The 22,720-nt window shown below is 38.3% G+C and overlaps 1 non-coding gene across 1 annotated transcript; it reads right to left on the bottom strand.

Annotated features, from left to right (window-relative positions):
- Positions 1–4,579: 4,579 nt before the first annotated feature.
- On the bottom strand, positions 4,580–4,711 carry LOC113904557. The gene has a single exon (XR_003514572.1). It is a non-coding gene; the product is annotated as a small nucleolar RNA SNORA61 (small nucleolar RNA).
- Between the last annotated feature and the right edge of the window lie 18,009 nt (positions 4,712–22,720).

The raw sequence follows: 22,720 nt of genomic DNA, 5'->3' as shown, positions 1-22,720 counted from the left end.
TGACTGAAGCGACTGAACACACACACCTTAGCAAGTTTATAGCATCCCTCTGGAGGAGGGATGAGGTAGGCATGAGAGTGAGAATAAATTGCTACAATGAGGTTGAAAAACATTCAAAACAGCAAAATATTCAATATTTGACAATAGACTTGAAAGCCTTTTCATATGTGAAGATCTGTGTGTGTGTTCTCAGTCATGCCTGACTCTTTGCAACCCCATGGATTGCAGACTACCAGACTCCTCTGTCAGTGGGATTTCCCAGGCAAGAATACTGGAATAGGTTGCCATTTTCTTCTCAAATATGAAGATCTTCTGTATTCTATTAATACAGAGCTGTGTACCTCAGCACACTGGTGTGTCAAAAATGAGTTACAGGCATCAGAAATATTGATTTACTCAGACTGTTGGGGATAAGACTGCATGGGGTTAAAATAAAGCTGAGGCCTGGAATGCAGGTGGGCCAAGCTTTCAGGTCCTCACCAAGACAAGAAAATGTGGATCAGGAGTTTATACAGGCTGCTAGCTTTTTCCCAGCAGGATGAACAGCAACCAGTGGAACAAAACATCACCATGGAAACCAAAGGAATCAGAGGACAGCCCAAGGATGCAAGATTTCCTTTCCTTTTTCTCTGTGAGGTTGCATGAGCCACAAACCTGTGCCAGGAGAGAAGGAAATGTGAAATATGGGTGGTTGCATATTTTGCGTAAGAACACTATTTAAATTATTGCATCAGGCTAGTATTTAGAGATTAGACAGATTAAACGTGGTCTTCCTTCTCTATTATAGAGGTTTTGAGGGTTTTTGAGAAAGATATGCATGTGTACATGCTAAGTCACTTTAGTTGTGTCTGACTCTTTGCGACCCCATGGACTGTAGCCTGCCAGGCTCCTCTGTCTACGGGATTCTCCAGGAAAGAATATTGGAGTGGGTAACCAGTCCTTTCTCCAGTAGATCTTCTCAACCCAGGGATGAAATCTTCCTCTCTTCCATCCTCTACATTGGCAGACTGGTTTTTTTTTACCACTAGAGCCAAAGGCATTCTAAAAAAAATAAAGAGAGTGTGCATTTTTTGTACATCTATGTGAGAGTGGGAGTGTATTTGCTTTTCTGCTGAATTTTACTGACGCTTGTGCAGTTTTATGACTGATATACAGGATAAGATGGATTAAGAAGCAGATACTAGTAACTAATAGGAAGAAGATTTGAACAGATGCATCCTGTTCTCTCAATGACTTTTCCCATTGACTCATACTCTTCAATTCTGGAGAGAACTGAAAATCTATGGCTAGCCTGCAGTTAATAGGGACTGCGGGTCTCTGCAGAAATCTTTTCCTGAAGTTTAACATAATTGTGACACTGTTTTTTCAGCCCTGTAGGTTACTGGGTAGGCTGAAGATGACTAAGTTGTTCATAGAGACTTAATAAAGTAGGCAACTTTGTTTCTCAAATGGTAACCTGCCGCCAGCTTTTAAAATTTCAAATTTGTTATATTGATAGATATGTGTGTATATGTGCTCAGTTGTGTCCGACTTTCTGCGACCTTGTGAATGAGTTGCCATTCCCTTTTCCAGGGATCTTCCCGACCCAGGTATCAAACATGTGTCTTTTGCGTCTCCTGCATTAGAGGCAGATTCTTTACCACCTTGCCACGTGGGAAGCCCCCATTAGTAGGTATAGTGCTTTTATAAAATACAATAAAAACAAATCACTGAGGTTCAGAGAATCTCAACTTCTTGCCAGATCACAGAGCATTGTTGATGGTTGGTACAAGGTAGAATTGGGACATGAATTGATATAATCTGCTTCTGTTCTCACTGTGGTTTCATTTTTCCTTTTCTTTGTATTCAGAGTTATTCAATTTGAATATGGATATCTCTTCCAATCTTTGGGGAACAAGATACATTTTTGAGGGGTATCAGTTAAGCACTTGAAGTCAAGGCCTTGCACTGGGTACTGTGCAACCACTAATTTACATGGTACAGTTCTGTCTATTCTGAGCTTACACAGAAGTGATGATTGGGGAATTAACTTTGCATTGAGACCAGGATACACAAAACACAAATTCTTCAAATGAAGACAGCCAAATAAAACTCCCAGGGTCCTTGCTTTATAAGTGACAATGTTGTATTAGGAATATTTTGAATTCAGATAACACCCATCAGAAAGAATTAGAGGTGGAAAAATAAGATTCTTAAGTAGATTATTTTCAAGTTTCTGAAAGATAAAGGTATTTCTGCTTTAATATAAAGATTGAAGAAATGAAAAGAGGTTTAAGAAAAAATGTGAATGGAAATAAAAACAGGTGGTTTGTAAATTCCTAACAAGAATCTCTGTAATTTTATGTATAATTTTCTGGTGAATAGGAAAACAGAACAGTTAGTAGAAAACACACTCCCTTCGTTAGTTTAACTGCACTGGGGTCCATTAGCTGTTATAGAAAACATTTGTTTCTATTTTATCTTTGGTTTTAGGAAAGACACTTATTCTATGCTTTGAATTACGTGTTAATAGGATGACTATTTCACATTGGATAACTACAAATTGCTTATTTAGGTGTTTCTATGGTTCAGCAACTAAGCATCGATGAATATGTAATTAGCTTTTAAACTCTTACCCTGATAGGCAATATGCAATTGCGGCTTTATGGAACTTCATTTAACATGTCCCTAAGCATTTTTACAATGCTAAATAGAAAATGTGATCTGGTATTAGCTTCAGTAAAGTGAATTTATCCCCCAACAGACAGGTGATCTATATAAAAGTTTGAGAACAACTTAGTGTAGTGATATTAATGCAAAATCTGCTATAGGGACTACAGGATGCAGACATTTAGGAAATTGAAAGGAAGTTGCCATTACCTGGAAAATTCATTTAAAAATTGTTTAATTTGAAGATACAATATAAAGCACCAAAAACAGAGAATATATATGTATGGGCTGGGTGAAGCACAAGGTGGAATCAAGATTGCTGGGAGAAATATCAATAACCTCAGATATGCAGATGACACCATCCTTATGGCAGAAAGTGAAGAGGAACTCAAAAGCCTCTTGATGAAAGTGAAAGTGGAGAGTGAAAAAGTTGGCTTAAAGCTCAACAGTCAGAAAACAAAGATCATGGTATCCAGTCCCATCACTACATGGCAAATAGATGGGGAAGCAATGCAAACAGTGAGAGACTTTATTTTCTTGGGCTCCACAATCACTTTAGATGATGACTGCAGCCATGAAATTAAAAGATCCTTGGTCCTTGGAAGAAAGGCTATGATCAACCTAGACAGCATATTAAAAAGCAGAGACATTACTTTGTCTACAAAGGTCCATCTATCAAAGCTATGGTTTTCCAGTAGTCATGTATGGATGTGAGAGTTGGACCATAAAGAAAACTGAGCATCAGAGAATTGATGCCTTTGAACTGTGGTGTTGGTTTAGACTCTTGAGAGTCCCTTGGACTGCAAGGAGATCCAACCAGTCCATCCCAAAGGAAATCAGTCCTGAATATTCTTTGGAAGGACTGATGCTGAAGCTGAAGCTCCAATACTTTGGCCACCTGATGTGAAGAACTGACTCACTGGAAAAACCCTGACGCTGGGAAAGATTGAAGGTGGGAGGAGAAGGGGTCGACAGAGGATAAGATGGTTGGATGGCATCGCCGACTCAATGGACATGAGTTTGAGTAAGCTCTGGGAGTTGGTGAAGGACAGGGAAGCCTAGTGTGCTGCAGTCCATGGGATCTCAAAGAGTCAGTCACAATTTAGTGACTGAACTGAACTGATGCATAGTTTTAGACATAAAATAACAAACACTTAAGTAGGTTTTGGCCAACATGACTGGAGGTTAAGCTGACTAGCTGAAATTCAGTTAGACAAATTTTCATAGCTCTAAAATTCTATCCAGAAATGATAAGAATGTTTCTGAAATTGTTAAAGAAAATTCTTTCTCCTCTTGAAGGTTGCATTATGAGATAAGAGATGCTAAGAAAGCTTTCCGTAGCATGTTTTGGTAGCAGGAAAGACCACAGAGCTGGGGGAAATCAAAAACTAAGGTTGTTTTCTGAAATACTACGAAAATAATAATAAGGATAACAATAGAATCCCTCCCAAATTCCCCTGCTTTCTCAATTGAGTACAGAAATAAAACAACTGCATTCCAGTTCTATCACTAAGTATCAATATTTTATTGGATCCCGGGAAAATATTTCATGATTATTTCAAAGAGATTAATAATTACTATAAATCTCTGGACTCTCTTTTTGACACCAGGTAAATATTCTTAAAAGATAGATAGCATTTGAAAAGAAAAGGGAATATCTGTTTTTCCATAAGTAATAGTCTTGGGAATTATGTAGACAGTCATCAATAAAAGATTACTTCAAAATACTTTCTGTAGACATATAAACTTAAGAAAAGCTTTCTTTAATTTTTATTTGATTATTTAGGCATAGTCTACATTCACATATCTGTGTATAAAAGACTTTCATTGTATCATATGTATATAAAATTATATTTATTTCTAATTCTGAGGAAAATGCCAGCCATCTTAATATTTACTTATTTTTTAAAATTTAAGTATATTATTTTTACCTTGTTTGAAATTAGCCCACATGCTATATAGCAGATACTATGAGCACAGCTTCAGTGCTACTATTCTTCCTTTTATTAATATGACCACTGAGACCGGAATTCAGATTCGATGGGAAAGGGCACTGGAGGGTTTAATTTATTTTTAAATTTTTACCTTATGATGATTTTCTTGATAACATATTACTTGTTTTCTTGATTATTAAAGTAAAGCATGCTCTTAGTATAAAATGCAAAAGTGTAGTCATGTGTGCACTGACTTCATGTTCTACTCCTCACCCTGGGCAGATCCAAGACTTTTGAGTGAGGGTAAAGGGGGTCGGGGACATTTAATCAAAATAATTATTAGAGATAGAAAAGGCATAAAAATTAAGGAATATAAATAAAAAGTATCACATTGCAACATTTAGGGGAAATTCCAAGGGATTCTAGACTTTATAGAGGGACAAAACGAAGAGAGAAGACGGATCACCTCAATGGCATTTTGGCCCTCCAAACAGTTTCCGTCTGTGGCTGAATTGTACATGTCCGATTCAGTTTCCCTAGCCAGGAATTTCTCTCCTGCACTTGACATATCAATTAATTTTCACAAAATGCACCCAGTAATTAGAGGTGGAGCCACAATAGTATAAGCAGCTCCACCATGAAGGGATGGTTTGGGAAGGAATTTGGGAAGACATTGTGATGTAAACCAAGAGCTAGCTCACAGAGTTATTTTTTAATATATATATATATTTTTTTTTTAATTAGAGGGCAATTACTTTACAATATTGTGATGGTTTTTGCCATACATCAGCATGAATCAGCATTAGGTATCACAAGGGTTATTTTAAAAGCTGCTAAGGCAATGGCACCCCACTCCAGTACTCTTGCCTGGAAAATTCCGTGCGTGGAGGAGCCTGGTAGGCTGCAGTCCATGGGATCACTGAGAGTCGGACACGACTGAGTGACTTCGCTTTCACTTTTCACTTTCATGCATTGGAGAAGGAAATGGCAACCCACTCCAGTGTTCTTGCCTGGAGAATCCCAGGGACGGGGGAGCCTGATGGGCTGCCGTCTATGGGGTCGCACAGAGTCGGACACGACTGGAGCGACTTAGCAGCAGCAGCAGCAGCAGCAGCAGCAAGGAGCTTCTAGACACTGCCAGCATAATGTTTCTCCTCTTGCCTCTAGAATCAAGGGTTGTCTTGGCTTCAGCATAATTATACAGCAGCACCATGAATGGGAAAACTGCAGATGTTCCCTCTCCTGGTATCTTTATATAGTTGAGCTGGGTGCTGAGCAGCATTGACAACTCTCCACAAAGTCTGTATCTCTGCCCTTATCATCATCTATGAGGTCTGAGTCTTTCAGAACAGGGAGGGCTTCACCAGGAGCAGAAAAATCAGCATCTCCTCACTCAGAGGCAACATGAGCAGCATTGTTATTTTTTTTGTATTTTGCTTTCTTTTCCTGTGCATTAAAAAGAAAAAGAAAAAAACCATGTATCTGAGATTATACTATATCATGTCATTTTGCTTTTTTGTCCTTCTGCATATATGTGCACATAGAGAAGGAAATATAACCCACTCCAGTGTTCTTGCCTAGAGAATCCCGTGGACAGAGGAGCCTGGTGGGCTGCTGTCCCTAGGGTTGCACAGAGTTGGACATGACTGAAGCGACTTAGCGTGCATGCATGCATTGGAGAAGGAAATGGCAATCCACTCCAGTGTTCTTGCCTGAAGAATCCCAGGGACGGGGGAGCCTGGTGGGCTGCCGTCTATGGGGTCACACAGAGTCGGACACGACTGAAGCGACTTAGCAGCAGCAGCAGCAGCAGCAGATCTAGCTACACACATTCATTCTATCATTCATCATTCTTCACAAACATGACTCTAATGGTTGCATTTTTTGCTGTTGTATATGTGTTATTTTTTCATGTGAATATATTTCTAAAATTCTTTCATTGCGTCAATATTAGCTTACCTAACCATTTTCTTCTTAATAGAAGTGTAAATCATTTCTTTGTTTCACTATTAGAGCAAGGCAGTGGCAGGGGAAACCCTCACAGATGCTTCTAAGTGTGGATATATGTCCATAATATGTTCATCAACATGATTATTGTGTTGAAGAGTACACACCTCTTGGGTAGGTACTGCCTTAGTCACAACCAACATACCATTCCAGAAGGGAAGTCTTATACGTCTGCTCCTTTATCCTCACTGTCTTCTTTTTCTATGTTCCACCTTTCCCAACATACATCGCTCTCTCAAAATCCCTTCCTGCTCCTTTGGGAAGCCCCATTCCTCTCCACAGGAAGAGATTTATCCTCTTTATCCATTTCACTATTGTATAAACTTAAGAGGTGACTTTCGAGGGACACCTCAAGAGGGCCTCCTCTGCTTGATCGTGACAAGCTTTGAACAGTGCAACGGGCTCTCTGGAAGTTCTGGGGGTTCAGTTTTAGTTCACATTTCTCACTGGAGTTTCCCTTAGATTAGCCATGGCTAGTTTCCTCACCATATTTCTACGATGTCAGTTAATTCACCAATGCAGTATCATTGTTGCTGTTCTTCAGTCACTCACTCGTGTCTGACACTTTGCAACCCCATGGACTGTGGCACACCAGGCCTCTCTGTCCATCACCATCTCCTGAGGTTTGCCCAAGTTCATGTCCATTGCATTGGTAATGCCATCCAGCCATCTCTTCCTCACAAATAATTGTCTACATTTGTATGTAGCAAAAGAAGCTTCTATCAGTGTGTCTTTATCTTTGTTTCTCTTAGAATAATTTGTTGTTGTTGCTTAGTCACTAATTTGCGTCAGATTCTTTTGCAACCCCATAGATTGTAGCCCACCAGTCTCCTCTGTCCATGGGATTTCCCAGGCAAGAATACTGGAGTGGGTTGCCACTTCCTCCTCCAGGGGATTTCCCTACCCAGGGATTTAACTCTCGTCTCCTGCATTGATAGGCAGATTCTTTACTACTGTGCCACCAGGGAAGCTTTTTAAAATAATAGATCCCACCATAATCATACTAACCCTAATAGCAGCTTGTAACACAAGCGATACAAGACTGGGTAAGCATGAGGTCTTGTAGGCATGGAATCAATTTTGATGACATATTTTTGCTCCAGATTAAAGGGTCTTGGCAGACTCACATTCATCACACCACTCATGCGCCCTTACACTTAACTCTCAAAAGCTGCCAAGTGGGTACTGTCACTCCCTTTTAGAAGAGTGACAGTAGAAGGCACTAGAGTTTAGAATGATTACATTTGTTGAAGATCACAAAGGTAATGCAAAAGAGCAGGGGTTTGTCTAACACTGGGGACCGTGGAGTTAACCCCTAGGCAGTCACCATCATCATGATCCCCACTGGCATCATGGATATCTAACTCTTAAACAGTTCTCACTATGTGTTAGTCCACAGTTCTAAGTCCTTTACTGTACTGACAACCAGTGAAGTACACTATTTTATTATTGTCATTTGACAGAGCTCTTTGAAGTATATAGTATTATTATTGCCATTTTAAACAGGGAAAACTGGAAACAGAGAGGTTATAAAACTTGGAAAATGTCACACAGCTGGGAAGTGAAGAGCCAGGATCTGAAATCTGTATCTTTGTGCTTAAGTGCTATAGCAACCTGAGTCATATTGAAAGTGTAACTTGTTTTGTTTTTTCTTTGGAAAATTCAGTTCGTGGCTACCGCACTGGACACCCTGAAAAAAAACCTAACAGCCATTTTTATGTTCCCATGTCCACGATCATAATTCTGCAGTTTCCATGTGTCAGGTGCCAGGGTACTTGAGGGGTTAAGTTTCCAATCTGTTGGAGTCACACCTTTACTCCTGAATGCGATTGTATCCTGAGCTCCCCGCCTCTTGCACCTCTTTCATTTTGTGTCACTTGCATTAATACATATCTAATCTTCCTTTAAAAAAAAAAGTTATTCTTTTCATGAATGTGCATTTATTTGTTATTTTTTAGTACTTTCTTTGTGTTTTGACTGCTCCTGCCAAGGTTAATCTTTACCTCATTTTAGTTGCCCTCTGGATCATCATGTTTTTCTTTGCTTTCTATCTTTCTCTTTCCATTTTATTTTTTAGATGACATCTGTAGATCAGCTTGACCCTTTCTCTTCTATTGCTTGCATCTATTATTTCCATGATTTGAGATGATTTGTTTGAGATTATATAATTAATTATGATTCCTTATTCGATTTTTCATATATATGTAAATAGTATATATAAATATATAAATAGTATATGTATATAATTTCCAAGGTTCCTAAATTAATGAGCTGTTATTCATTACACATAATCTCTTTATGTTACCTACTAACTGGTATGTGACTTTTTGACTTTAATTATTATATCAACCATTTATCTGAATTCTCCTATTGCAGCTCTGAGAGGGGGGAAAAAAGGATCATGTTTACTGGAAATAAAATAATAATAATGCTATTTCCAGTAAACATGATCTTTTTTCCCCACTCAGAGCTAGAACAGGACTCACCGGTCTCTTGGATCAAGAGAGTTTTCCTATTTCCCTACCATGACCTTTCCTAATTCAATCTTCCGGAAGAACTTCTAGGAAACTTCAAAACTCCTTTACTCATTGTTTTCCTTTAAGTCTTCCCTGACTTGACTCTCCTTCCTCTTTTGACCTCTTGAATTCTCTGTATGGTATGTACCTCTGTTCTCACTTGGCTATTTGCCGTTGTGTGTTTACCTCATTGTCCAGCGCTTCCCATTTTCAGACCGAGTCTTTGAGGGCAAGGACTTTCCAACTTTTCTTTGTATTCTTATAGTCCAGAAGAGTCTCCAGGTAAGGGAAAAAAAAAAAAAGACAAGCACATGTTAAATGAATGAGTAACTTTGGACAAATTGCGGTGAACTAGTTTTTGCTGTTACTCCTTTGAACTTTGTGATCTAGGTATGACCAACACAGACCACAGTGATGAGAAAACAGTGCTTGGTGATACAATATACCCATGTTTAAAAATTCTCCAAATAAGCATTGTTTTCCTTCACTTACAGGGTTGATGTAAGATTTTATAATGTTTTAATTTTTCTCATTGTTAAAAGTCATAAACATTCACTAACAAATCATATGCTTCCTACCAAACCAGGAGATAAACTCACTTATAATACCATACCCAGAACTTCTTTGGTAACATTCTTCTGTATTTAAAAAAAAGCAAATATACAGTTGTCACTCAGTGTCTGTGGGATTAGTTCCAGGATCCCTGAGAATATCACAATCTGCAGATACTCAAGCTGCTTATATAAAATGACATAGTATTTGCAAGTAACGTATATGTATCCTCCTGTATACTTTAAATAGCTTCTGGATTGCTTATAATACCTAATTCGATGTAAATGCTATAAAGTAGTTGCTTTGGTATAGCAAATTCAGGCTTTGCCTTTTGGAACTTTCTGGAATTTTTTTTTCTGGATATTTTTGGTCTGCTATCAGTTAAACTGGAGGATAAGAAGGGTCAACTATATAAACAAAATTGGGTTCACTACTATTTTTCATTTTTGAATTTTCACATTTAAATTTTATCTTTTATACAGTGTTGAATATTTATAAAATTGGGTCTAGGAACTCCAGGTTTTGGAAGGTGCAGTGACTTTCTTCTAGTCATGTTTTAAAATCAGGATATGATACATGGCTTCTTATACTTACTGACTTTTATCAGCCAGTTTGGGGCATATATTTATGTGTGGCATTTTCCCCCTCAGGTCCTAGATTCTGTCATTGAGAACATGGATTTAATTTTGGCTATTTTGCTTTCCTCCTGCCAACCCCTGAGCATCCACTGAAAAATCACCAGGGGTTCCTGAGTGCTTTGTGTTGTGCATCATCTCTGCTGGGGATCATTAATGAAACACTTGTGAATTTGTTTCAGAAGAACTATTTTTAGAAGCTTTTTTCGGCCTATTAAGCTCACAGGTAGTCAGAAACTCAGACCAAAGCTGGTTTATCATTTGTCATTTATCAACCCTAGCTTTAACCCTAAAGTGGGAGATGGACCGAATTCTGATCACTCTTGGCTAGGAAATGTAAACCAAAGGACTGGATTTCAGTGTGTGAAATGAACTGAATTTTAAACAAAGAGTAAAGTGTATTTTTTTCTGAACTGAAATAAAATCCACATGTAAAATCTAAAATCTCTATTCAAACTATATTTCAGAAATTATGTATTTATGAATCATATATGAAATTTATATTAGCTACGTATTTTAATTACAGATACTAACATGCTTAGGCTTCTCAAGTGATGCACTGATAAAGAATCTGCCTGCCAATACAGGAGACATGAGAGACTCAGGCTCCATCCCTGGGTGGGGAGGATACCTGGAGTAGAAAATGGAAACTTGCTCCAGTATTCCTGCCTAGAAAATGCCATGGACAGCGTAGGCTGGTGGGCTACAATCCATGGGGTTGGAAAGAGTAGGACACAACTGAGTGAATGAGCACACAACACACTTGGGTGCTTATAATGCACCAAAAGTGCTCTAAGCACTTCAAATTTATTATTTCCCATAAGCCAACAACACATTCCTGAAGTGTTACAGACTATTTGTGTTCCTCCAAAATTCATATGTTGAAGCTCTAACCCCCAATTCAGTGGTGTTAGAGGTGAGGCTTCTGGGATGTAATTAGGTTTAGATGAAATCTTGAGGGTGTGGCCCTCAGCAAGAGATTACTGCCTTATAAGAAAATACCAGAGAGTTTGCTTCCAATCATTTTTTAATCTCTCTCTGCAATGTAACTGCTACTGCTACTGCTAAGTCACTTCAGTCGTGTCCAACTCTGTGTGACCCCATAGACAGCAGCCCACCAGGCTCCCCTGTCCCTGGGATTCTCCAGGCAAAAATACTGGAGTGGGTTGCCATTTCCTTCTCCAATGCATGAAGGTGAAAAGTGAAAGTGAAGTCGCTCAGTCCTGTCCGACTCTGAGTGACCCCATGGACTTCAGCCTACCGGTCTCCTCCATCCATTGGATTTTCCAGGCAAGAGTACTGGAGTGGGGTGCCATCGACAGAAGATAACTGTTTATAAGCCAGAAAGAGAGCCCTCACTCCTGCAATGTGGGAGACCTGGGTTCGATCCCTGGGTTGGGAAGATCCCCTGGAGAAGGGAAAGGCTACCCACTTGAGTATTCTGGCCTGGAGAATTCCATGGACTGTATAGTCCGTGGGGTCACAAAGAGTCAGACATGACTGAGAGACTTTCACTTTTCACTTTCACTTTGAATACGAACATGCTGACACGCTGATCTTGGATTTCCTACCTTCAAGACAATGAGAAAGAAATGTTTCTTCTATTTTGTTATAGCATACTGAGCAGACTGAGACATAAGGTAGGTACTATAGGATTACAGATGAAGTAGTAGAAATTTGGGAAGGTAAAGTAACTTCATTTTTCTAGTGAGCAGGAATAGGCCCTGCCCACTATTCTAGTATCCATATACCTAACTACCATGCTGCAACTGTCCCTTCCCAAGCATCAAAAGAAAAGCAACCCCTCTGCGAAAAATTGACAATCCTTGTGTGACCCTGTTACCATAGTAAACTCAATTTAGTCCTGGAATTGCCAATGATCACAATAACTTCCAGCCTGGTAAAATTCAAAAGCTTTACCATATTATCAATTTGACTAGAATTTTTCCTTTTGTTAATTATCATATTCCATTTTGAAATAATATATTTTCCCCCATAATAACTAAAGGGATAATGACTTTTCTTTTCATTCACTCAGTGTCAATTATATGCTAAGCTTGAATATTTCATCCTTAGATACTCATTCCTTTTCATTTGCTTTTTCCTACATGGACGTATATTTAGTGCCTCCTCTCTCTCAGGCATTCTTCAGAACCCTGGGGAAAACACTGATGAACAAAGTAGATAAATGTACTTGTTCTCATAGAATGTCCATCTTGGTGGGGAGAAGGAGACTGATAATAATTAAGATTGATAATAATTTCTGTTAGTAATAAATGTTATAGAGAAAATAAAAGAGACAAATGCATGGGAAAGTTAATTCAGTGCTAACATTTCTTGAGAAGTGCTAGATTTGGATTGATACTCAGATTATAAGTCAGAATTTCTGGGGAAAATCTTTCTAGGCAAAGAGAACAGTGAGTGCAAAGTCCTTGAGCTGGAACTGACCCTCATATTCCAGAGAATTTAAGCAAGGTATTTTTTTGAGCTATGGTCCAAGTGTCTTCAGGCTCAGACTATTTCAGACCCTAGGCATAAGCCAATTTGCATGGCTGGATTAAATACCCTAAGGAACTCTGACCCATATGCTTGGGCATTAAGGATGTCAAGTACCCATTTGTGTTTTGTTTATGTCTTCCTTCCTGTTGAATGTCGTCTGCATTTGAAATCTTTCCAGCACTGACTTTGAAAAGGAAGCATGGGTCATTTAAATGAGAGAGCAAACGGACAGCAGATGCTGCAAGTTAGAGCATTAGTGATCATGATTGGCTTTTGAACATCTTCCAAGAATACTCTTCACATTCCTTCCCAGCCTCTGGTGATCTGATTGATTTTTGCTAGAAATGATGATGTCATGTTACAGTCTTCCACGGGTTTGCTGCTGGTGCAGTACTAGTGTTCAGTTATGGCAGTGATAATGAACATGATGCAGATCATTAAGTTACTGCAGCCATTAGCAGAGACATTCGGGGTGGAGGACATTACTTTCTTATAAAAGAATTAGACTCCATTGGAGTTGTTAATCCAATGAAAATTCACATGCCACTAATGACTCAGAACACTTCACCAGGAAATGCCTTGGTGTGCATGTAAGACAAGGCCATCAAAGCAGATGACAACATCAAAGCATGGAGCAGAGGAAGGATTTATTGCTGAAGGGACTAAAGCAGGATGTGCCTATTAAAGAAGAAATATTTCTCTTCTTTATCAGAGCTTTTCTTCTATATCAATGTTGAATTAATAGCCTAAAAATAGACACAGAGTTATGTAAGCTTGTTTCTAAATTTTAATTTCAGAAATAACAAAGAAAATAGATGGGGAGAGAGATGTTCCATATATCATGAGGCCAAAACAAAACTTTTGGAGAAACACAGGTGAGTCTGAAGTTATTGAAAGTGAAAGTCACTCAGTAGTGTCCGACTCTTTGCGACCCCATGGACTGACTATGTAGTCCATGGAATTCTCCAGGCCAGAATACTGAAATGGGTAGTGGTTCCCTTCTCCAGGGGATCTTCCCAATCCAGGGATCGAGCCCAGGTTTCCTGCGTTGCAGACAGATTCATTACCAGCTGAACCACCAGGGAAGCCCAGGAATACTGGAGTGGGTAGCCTATCCCTCCTCCAGCAGATCTTCCTGACCCAGGAATGGAACCGGTGTCTCCTGCACTGCAGGTAGATTCTTTACCAACTGAGGTACCAGTGAAGTGAAGTTGCTCAGTCATGTCCAACTTTGAAACCCCATGGACTGTAGCCTACCAAGCTCCTCTGTCCATGGGATATTCCAGACAAGAGTATTGGAGTGTGTTGCCATTTCCTTCTCTAGGGGATCTTCCAGACCCAGGGACTGAATCCAGGTCTCCCACATTGCAGGCAGACGCTTTACTGTCTGAGCCACCAGGGAAGCCTCTTAAGTTATTAGAACCATGAAATGGCAAGGCTCTGAGAAAAACTTGGACTTAAATCTATATCAATTTTAAAGCAAAAAAATTTATTTATTAATTTTGAATATTTAATGATATATTGAGAAACTTTATTTATTTTTTAAAATGTAAGCTTTTTTAGCTATTGGGATTTGCTTTTTTTCTATTTAGAAAGAAGTTCTGTAATCACTCTGTTATTAGCCAATGTGCCAGGAATTCTTATGACATACCTGAATTGGGGGAGACAAGTATTGTTTTCTCAGAGGCTTTACAGAAAAGCTTAATGCATTTACCTTTGAAAATTAAATTTTGTAACATAACTGTTTTTTTTTTTTTTAAATAAAAGCCTCTTTTTTTTTCCCCGCTAGTGAATCTAGTTCTGTGCAAACAGATACTTTGTTTTTAAAAACGAGGTTGCAAGCTGCTGTGTAGCGTAATCGTCATTGGCAGAGGTGATCGTAAATGTCTGCAGAGATAAAGAAAATAAATTGCCTTATGACATTTGGTAATTTGGAAACTCAGATCCAGACACACATGGGAACTCAGATGCCTCTTCTCACGCTTGTCTTTATGGGAAGACAGGGTCCATATTAAGCGGTGATTTGTGGTGCTTATGTAAGCATGGAGAGAGTTCTGCAGGTTCTATTCTACTTGCATGTTGGCATGTATTCCCAGTGTAACCACCTGGAATACCTGGAATTCCAATGTCACTTATTTTGTGGGTGTTTGTCAACGTTTTGGAAAGTCAGGATCATTTGCCTTGTTGAAGAACCAGGTTGGGTGGATCTTGACCAATATCAGCAACCATCATCACTTTTTTTAAAAATTTTATTTTATTTTTAAACTTTACAATATTGTATTAGTTTTGCCAAATATTGAAATGAATCCGCCACAGGTATACCTGTGCTCCCCATCCTGAACCCTCCTCCCTCCTCCCTCCCCATACCCTCCCTCTGGGTCGTCCCAGTGCACCAGCCCCAAGCATCCAGTATCGTGCATCGAACGTGGACTGGCGACTCGTTTAATACATGATATTATACATGTTTCAATGCCATTCTCCCAAATCTCCCCACCCTCTCCCTCTCCCACAGAGTCCATAAAACTGATCTATACATCAGTGTCTCTTTTGCTGTCTCGTACACAGGGTTATTGTTACCATCTTTCTAAATTCCATATATATGCATTAGTATACCATCATCATTTTTTAAAGCAAAATTTATATGAAACACCTGTAAAAGCAATGGTACTTTTCTAGCATTGCCGATGGGATTGTACTTAGTATTTTGATTGGAAATAAAACATTGAATATCTTGTGCGGTAAATTTGAGGGAAAAAATCACTTTTTTCAAAACTTATGCAGAAGTCATCAGTAATATCTAGTATGAAAAAGAATCTATTTTTTGCTCTTTAAAAGTATGATTAATATTCTTCAAATGTCAACCATGCATGCATATAATCAGATAAGACAAATATGAAGAGAATTACTGCAGAAATTATTTTCTATTATCTTAAAGACAAGTAAAATTTTAAATTCTAAGCATAGTCAGAACAATTATTTGATAGTTATATGTAAATCTATTAAAGAAATATGTAAATATAAGATAATGTATTACTAAATCTCAGCAAGTCATTTTTATTCAGAACAGTTTTGGAGCTTTTGCACATAATGAAGTGCGTTGAGAATATTTCAGCTTAGTTAATAGCATGTCTTTAAAAATGACACATTAAACAGTTCTTTAAGTCACACAGCTGGAGAATATTTGCAAAACGAATTTAAATCATTAGAATCACTTAAATCTATCTAGGTTTTTAAAAAAAAGTCTAGAAATGTAGTAAACTATTGTAAGGGTAAGAAAACAAGGATTCAAAAATAAATATTTGGTTGACAGTGACATTAAACCTAAGAAGGATAATTTCATCGTTTAATTTATCATTTTAAAGTCTAAAAAGGAATATTTTAGATTTGTTAAGTAAATATTTATTCTAGATATGCCAAGTTCATGATACCTGTAATTCTGGAAACTGTAATATCATTGACAATGTCACTTTGGAAAATATAGAAATGAGTCATACAGCATTCCATCCAATTTTGCTGTTTATTTAACTCTCCACAGACGGAATCTCATCATATTCTACTGAAAGTATTGTTAGTTAGAACTGTGATTATAAGTATTATTTATTGCTTTCTCAGGTTGAAGTGCTAATATATCTGTTCATTCATTTATTCATTCAGTGAATAGTTGCCCACCATGTATAAGACCATTCTAGGCACTGGCCATTCAGAACTGAACAAAACAGGAAGGAAGAGTCCCTACTGTGGATGAAACCATCAGTTAAGTGTAAAATCATATGTATGAAAATACATGTGTCATATTGGCTGAAATTCATTTATTTTAATAAACATTGGTTACATTTAGGACTGAGAAATATTTGGGAAATGACATTTGCCCTAAGAAGAATAAAGTGTCAAGATATTTTCACATATGGCATAATTGACCTGCAGTGTTTTGGAACTCTTACTTCTCTGGGAAAAATATATTCCTAAACTGAAAATCTGACTTATAATTTCTCACATGTTTTTTTTTCATTTAAGTAACAAAACAAAACAAAAAACAAACTATAAATAAATGAAGAGCTAAATAGGGGCTTCCCTGATAGCTTAGTTGGTAGAGAATCTGCCTACAGTGCAGGAGACCTTGGTTCGATTCCTGGGTCGGGAAGATCTGCTAAAGAAGGGATAGGCTACCCACTCCAGGATTTTGGGGCTTCCCTTGTGGCTCAGTTGGTAAAGAATCTGCCTGCAATGTGGGAGACTTGGGTTTGATCCTTGGATTGGGAAGATCCCCTGGAGAAGGGAATGGTTACCCACTTCAGTATTCTGGCCTGGAGAATTCCATGGACTGTATAGTCCATGGGGTCACAAAGAGTTGGACATGACTGAGTGACTTTCACTTTCACTTAGATAAATAGACTGATAAATAGAAAAACAAATACAATGTTCTTTACACATGTTCCTCTAATATTCTCCAGAAGCAGTTCAATTGATGGATAGTAATTAAGAAGGGTTTTTAAATTTGATGTGTGCCAAAGCTAAAATCATTTTTGGCACAATTGCTTTGGCAACCAGATAGCAAACTAAATAACTCTATCCAACAAGTTAAACCACTTAGTTGTATGGGGGTTCACTTTGAGGTTAATCAATGCTGAGAGGTATCTAAGGATGCTTTCAAATGTATACATGTTATAGAAGCTAATTTAAAGTTATACCATGATTCTGGTAGGTGTTTGATAAGTCTTGCCCTCAAAAGGTTCTGCTGCTTTAATTTGCCGACATGAAAAATCTGGAGTTTCTATCACATAATTGTGTGACATTAGAGTAGATCCATTCTACCTCTGAGTAAAGTCCTATCCTTGATTTCAGGTGTCCATGTGGGTCACTCTTATGTTCTGAGATAATAATAGTACTAACAACAATAACTAACATTTATTATTTTGAGATAGCTACCATACTAATGATAATAACAATAATAGCTTCCATTTGTCAGCTAACTCTATGCCAGGCACTGTGCTAAGTGCTTTGCATGCATTATCTTATTTAATCATCCAAACAACTTAATATCTTTAATAGTGAAAACATTCAGAAATGCAAGCAGAGAGTAGATTACAGCTTAGGCATACAGTAAGCAGGGGAAGGGTGAGGAATTTGGGACTTGGCTCAAATTAATCAATTCCAAAGGGTATATCTATAATCCTAGTTCAAAATAAAACTTCAACATTCTACCCACTTGAAGCACAACCTACATAATATGAGATAGCATAATTCTTTCCAGCAATCTTTATCTTGGAGAGTTTTCCCTAAACCTCTTCCCCCGCCCCCCCTGCCAAACCTCTTTTAAATCTCAGCTGGATCAGGGGGCATTCATAAATGATAACCCCCCAAATAGCAATCATATCATTTTAGGATTATATAAGCTTTATGTTAGTATTAAGACAGAAATGTAAAAAGCTACATGATTTGATTATTAAATTGACTTTACAAAACCAGAAGTTTATCTTATCTCTTTTAACCACCAAGTTCCATAAAATGTTTTAAGATTATTAAAATGCATACAACTAAAACACAGAGATAAATAAATGATGTAGGCAAGATGAAGGGGAAAAGATGAAGATGATAAAAGAAAAGCTACTGTGATAAAAGACTAAAATTGTGACACAGCCAGACATACCCTATGAACCTGAAACTTGCCTGCAAATTTGATTTAAAACTTCCTTAAAGGCCAAAACAGCGTGGGAAACATAGTTGTTTATGAGATTTAGAGTCTCCAAAAGTTGAAAAACTAGGTAATATTTAGAAGGAGCACAGCATTTCCAAATTCTGAAATTTGTCTTCTGGGATCTAATAAAGAAGACTCTGTTCTTCAGAGCATCTGACATGAGGTTAAATATAAACTTTCACAGAGCTGTTTCTTCTATGTTCCTTTAATGTTGAGTTAAAGCAACTAAGACAACAACAGCAACAAAAACAATACTGCTTAAAGTCAAGCGTCCCTGGTAGCTAATGGGCAAGGTCATTAAATAAAAATTATTTCAGGAATAGCATATCTACTTGGTTGGCAGCTGATAAGGCTGGGATTGCAGGAGTTCAAGGTTGTAGTCGTTGCAAGGATTTGCAATGCTGTTATTCTATGTCCTGATTAAGAGCAATTTCATTTGTTTGATATAGGTTTAAGATTTTTTTTTTTAATGAAAGGATCATGAATCTAAGCAAGATGCTTGTCTAGATAAATGGCTATCTCACCATCAGGTGGAACCAGGTCAAGAGGAATGAAAGAGTAGAAAGAATTATAGAAATGAGTGATGAGAACCAAGGTTGAGAACCTGGTTCAACATTACTAGTATGAGACTTTCAGTGAGTTAATACATGTGGATATCAGTTTCCTTCCTGAAAATTTATGGATAGTTGTAATTGCTCCTTTCATATGGTTGTCATGAAAAGTAAGGAGATGTGGGGACCTCCTGGGTGGTCCAGTGGTTAAGACTGCACTCTCCCAATGCAGGGAACCTGGATTTGATCTCCAGTAAGGGAACTAGATCCCATATGCCGCAACTAAGGATTCGCATGCCCCAGCTAAAGCTCCTGTATGCCACAGTTAGAAGATTCTGCACGGTGTAACCAAGATCGAAGATCCTGAGTGCCACATCTAAGACCTGGCACAACCAAATACAGAAATAAACAAATAAATTATATATATATTATATATATATATAATATATATATATAAAGTAAGGAGATGTGGCAGAGATGGGAACAGGTACAATTACCATATTCTTTTTCAGAAAAGACTTTTTGATTATAATTGTTTCTCACCACTCACATTTTACCAGTTGATCTATGGTATTATTGCACGTGTGTGTACTTAGTTGCTCAGTCGTGTCCGACTCTTTGTGACCCTGTGGACAGTAGCCCACCAGGCTTCTTTGTCCATGGGGATTCTCCAGGCAAGAGTACTGGAGTGGGTTGCCACTGCCTTGTCTGAATGCTGTACATAAGGTTATGCGAAAGCACAGTAACCATCCAGTGGACCTGATCAGTGGAAACAGATGCACTAACTTGAGTGTTGTGTGTTAGAGAAAGGAGACAGAGAGAAAGAGAGAGAAGACTTTCAAGTGCAAGTGTTCAAATACTCTTAGATTAAAAACCAGGGATGGGAGAAATGTCCGTGCATGTTTGGGTACTCTGGGTGCCTAGCTGCTGGTGGGTCACTGCCTAGATAAAGCCTGGACATACTGCTTTCCTCTTGGAGAAACCCCACAATTGTGTGGCTATATGTTTAACATGACTTCGAAACACTAGATTAGAAGTAACTGAGGGAGGTGCTTGGGCAGATGCTTCTAGTCTGGTTATGTGTTGCTGATTAACAAGCAGGGAGAGTTAAAGAATTATGGCCAGAAGTGGCACAATATTATCCCCACAGTGTTCTAGTGGTAAAGGTGTCACAGAAGTTCAGGTCACAGATGCTGTGAAGAGCTGAGCATACAGAATTTGACTTGAAGATTGATTTCAGGATTAAAGGTGAAGGTAAAAAAGCAGTGTTGATTCTGAAATCAAGAATTTTCTACTTCTGACAGTCAGGAACTTGTTGATGAGTTTGTGCCACAGGATGAGTGACTAGAAAAAGCTGTCACAAGTTGGCTGATAGCCACCTGTGTCTGAGCTTATTTGATGGAAGCCAGTGTCCCTCTCCATCTGGGTTTGGTCTGACCTCTGATGAGTGAGCCCATTGTCAACAGGAGGCAGTAGCCTGATTGAAGGCACTAGTCTGTGATAATTACAGAAGAAAAAAGCCAGATTGCTAAATCAGGATAACTCTGTATTTGTTTTCGATTGCTGCCATAACAAATTATCATATCATAGAGTCAGAAGCTTAAGCAACACTTAAAATTTTGTAAGTCAGAAATTAAACACAGGTGTCACTGAGTAAAAATCAAGATGTTGGGAGGGTTGCCTTTCCTTCTGGAGGAGAATCCGTTTCCTTGCCTCCTCCAGCTTCTGAAGATGCCTGCACATTTTGGCTCATGGACTTCTTCTAGCTTCAAAGCCAGCAACATGATATCCCTTTGATCTTTCTTTGTCATATCTCCCGTTGACTCTGACCTTGGCTGAGAAAGACTCTGTGCCTGAAGGACTCATACAATTAGATGAGCTCCAGAATAGTCCACTCATAGTCCACTCTCAAGGTCCTTAACCTTAATCACATATGCTAAGTCCCCTTTCTCTGGTAAGGTAACCTATTTATAGGTTCCAGGGATTAGGATTTAGGGATCTTTGAGGACTGCTTTGCTACCACAAACCGTTACAGATGAGGAAACTTTATCATAGACCCATCTCCTCCTGTCTCTCTACTCCATTTCCCATCCTTGACTGTTTCATGGATTTTGGAGGTACAGAGTTCCTCACCAGGGACCACAGAAGCAACACATTTTCTATGTGACTAGCATTGTGGCCAGTGGGTGTCAACACTGCCTTCAAGGAAAATTCCTGTGGTCCCTGGTGGGCTAAAAGGCTGACCAGAACTGATTCTCAGTGAGCTAGCTTGGAAACATTTGAACAAGAGAATCTGTGGAAAGACTGGATTTTTCTCGCATGAGCATCTGCAGCATCAGAAACAACATTTGGGAGATCAAATGTAAGCTGATTTCCAAATGTAAGCAGCTTCTCCAAAGCTGGTGAAGGTTGGGACATACCAGTTAGAGTTGAGTGAATGAATAAATACACTGTTCTTCAGTGTCCCTGCTCTTATATAACACTCAAAAGCCTGACCTGCTATTTAGGAGAAAAAATACTGGAATTTATACAAATGCAGGCACACACATACAGAGAGATAGAGAAAGCCATTTTAAAAAGGAAGCCTCTATAGATATACAAGATTTAACTTCTTTCTTCATTCCCCAGGCAGAAGCTGGTAAGAGTCTATTAATAGCCTCCCCTAGTATGTAACACTGCAGATGTTCCCTTACTGCTGAGGTTTTTTTTTTTTTTCCTATATCCAAACTTGTTATCAATTATCTATGTTTGCATTTTGGGAGTCTGGATCCAGAAGGAGCATTAACTATAGTGCTGTTATACTATTTCTTCTCAGCATCAGCAAGGTTGTAGTCATTTTTGCATAAAATATTTGCTAAAATTCAATGAGCATTTTCCTTGCGGAGTTTATTAAAATCCAGTATCTGTCATGAACCAAGGAGGCCAGGATTGCACAGCCATTCATCTTCTGCCTGTGGAATCCTAAAATCAGGATAATGGAAATAGTAACAGTGAACCTCATTAAAATGCAAGAGGGAGGAGGGTGAAGGGCAGAAAGGAAGAGGGAATGATGTGCGTATTTTTCACATTGTGGGAGAAAGCACTGATTAACAGCAGGTTCTCAACACTCTACATGAGTTCATTTTCCATTGTTTTGGGGAGCTCTATTTTGTTCACCAAATGAAACAGAGCAGTTTGGAAAGAGACTTTCATTTCTTGGTATGCAAAGAAAGCATCATGTAAGTATGGAATCTTTTCTTTTCTTCTGGCTGGATTATTGCATGTACTGAATTGATATACTACCCTCCTTGGGCATAAACATATGTTAAAGAGAAAAGGAAGAGGCACAATTAAATACTTCATCTGTTAAATGAAACTCCCTTAAATACACATCAGCTCAAATTTGTTTAAGAGAAAATAATTTAATTTATGCTTTGGATTTCAAATGTTATGCTTGATTTCAACAAATAAATAAAGCAGACTGCATTCTTCTGACCTGCTGAGCTTGAGTGTGACTCATGACAGTCTCTGTACCAGTTTGCATCCAAGAACTGCAATATTGGTCTTAGTCATCTTTAATGAGAAAATTCTTGGCAATAAAGGAGAAGGACACTGGGTGATGATTGGTCACTAATGTATTTCAACTGGTGCTTCTTGGCATAAAAATAAATAGGCAAAATTGAAAATGTTATAGTGATTTTAT

This window comes from Bos indicus x Bos taurus, chromosome 14 (assembly GCF_003369695.1).
Source record: "Bos indicus x Bos taurus breed Angus x Brahman F1 hybrid chromosome 14, Bos_hybrid_MaternalHap_v2.0, whole genome shotgun sequence".
In the NCBI taxonomy this organism is placed as follows: domain Eukaryota; kingdom Metazoa; phylum Chordata; class Mammalia; order Artiodactyla; family Bovidae; genus Bos; species Bos indicus x Bos taurus.
The sequence above is the reverse complement of the archived record's forward strand: the minus strand, read 5'-3'. Positions and strand labels throughout refer to the sequence as shown.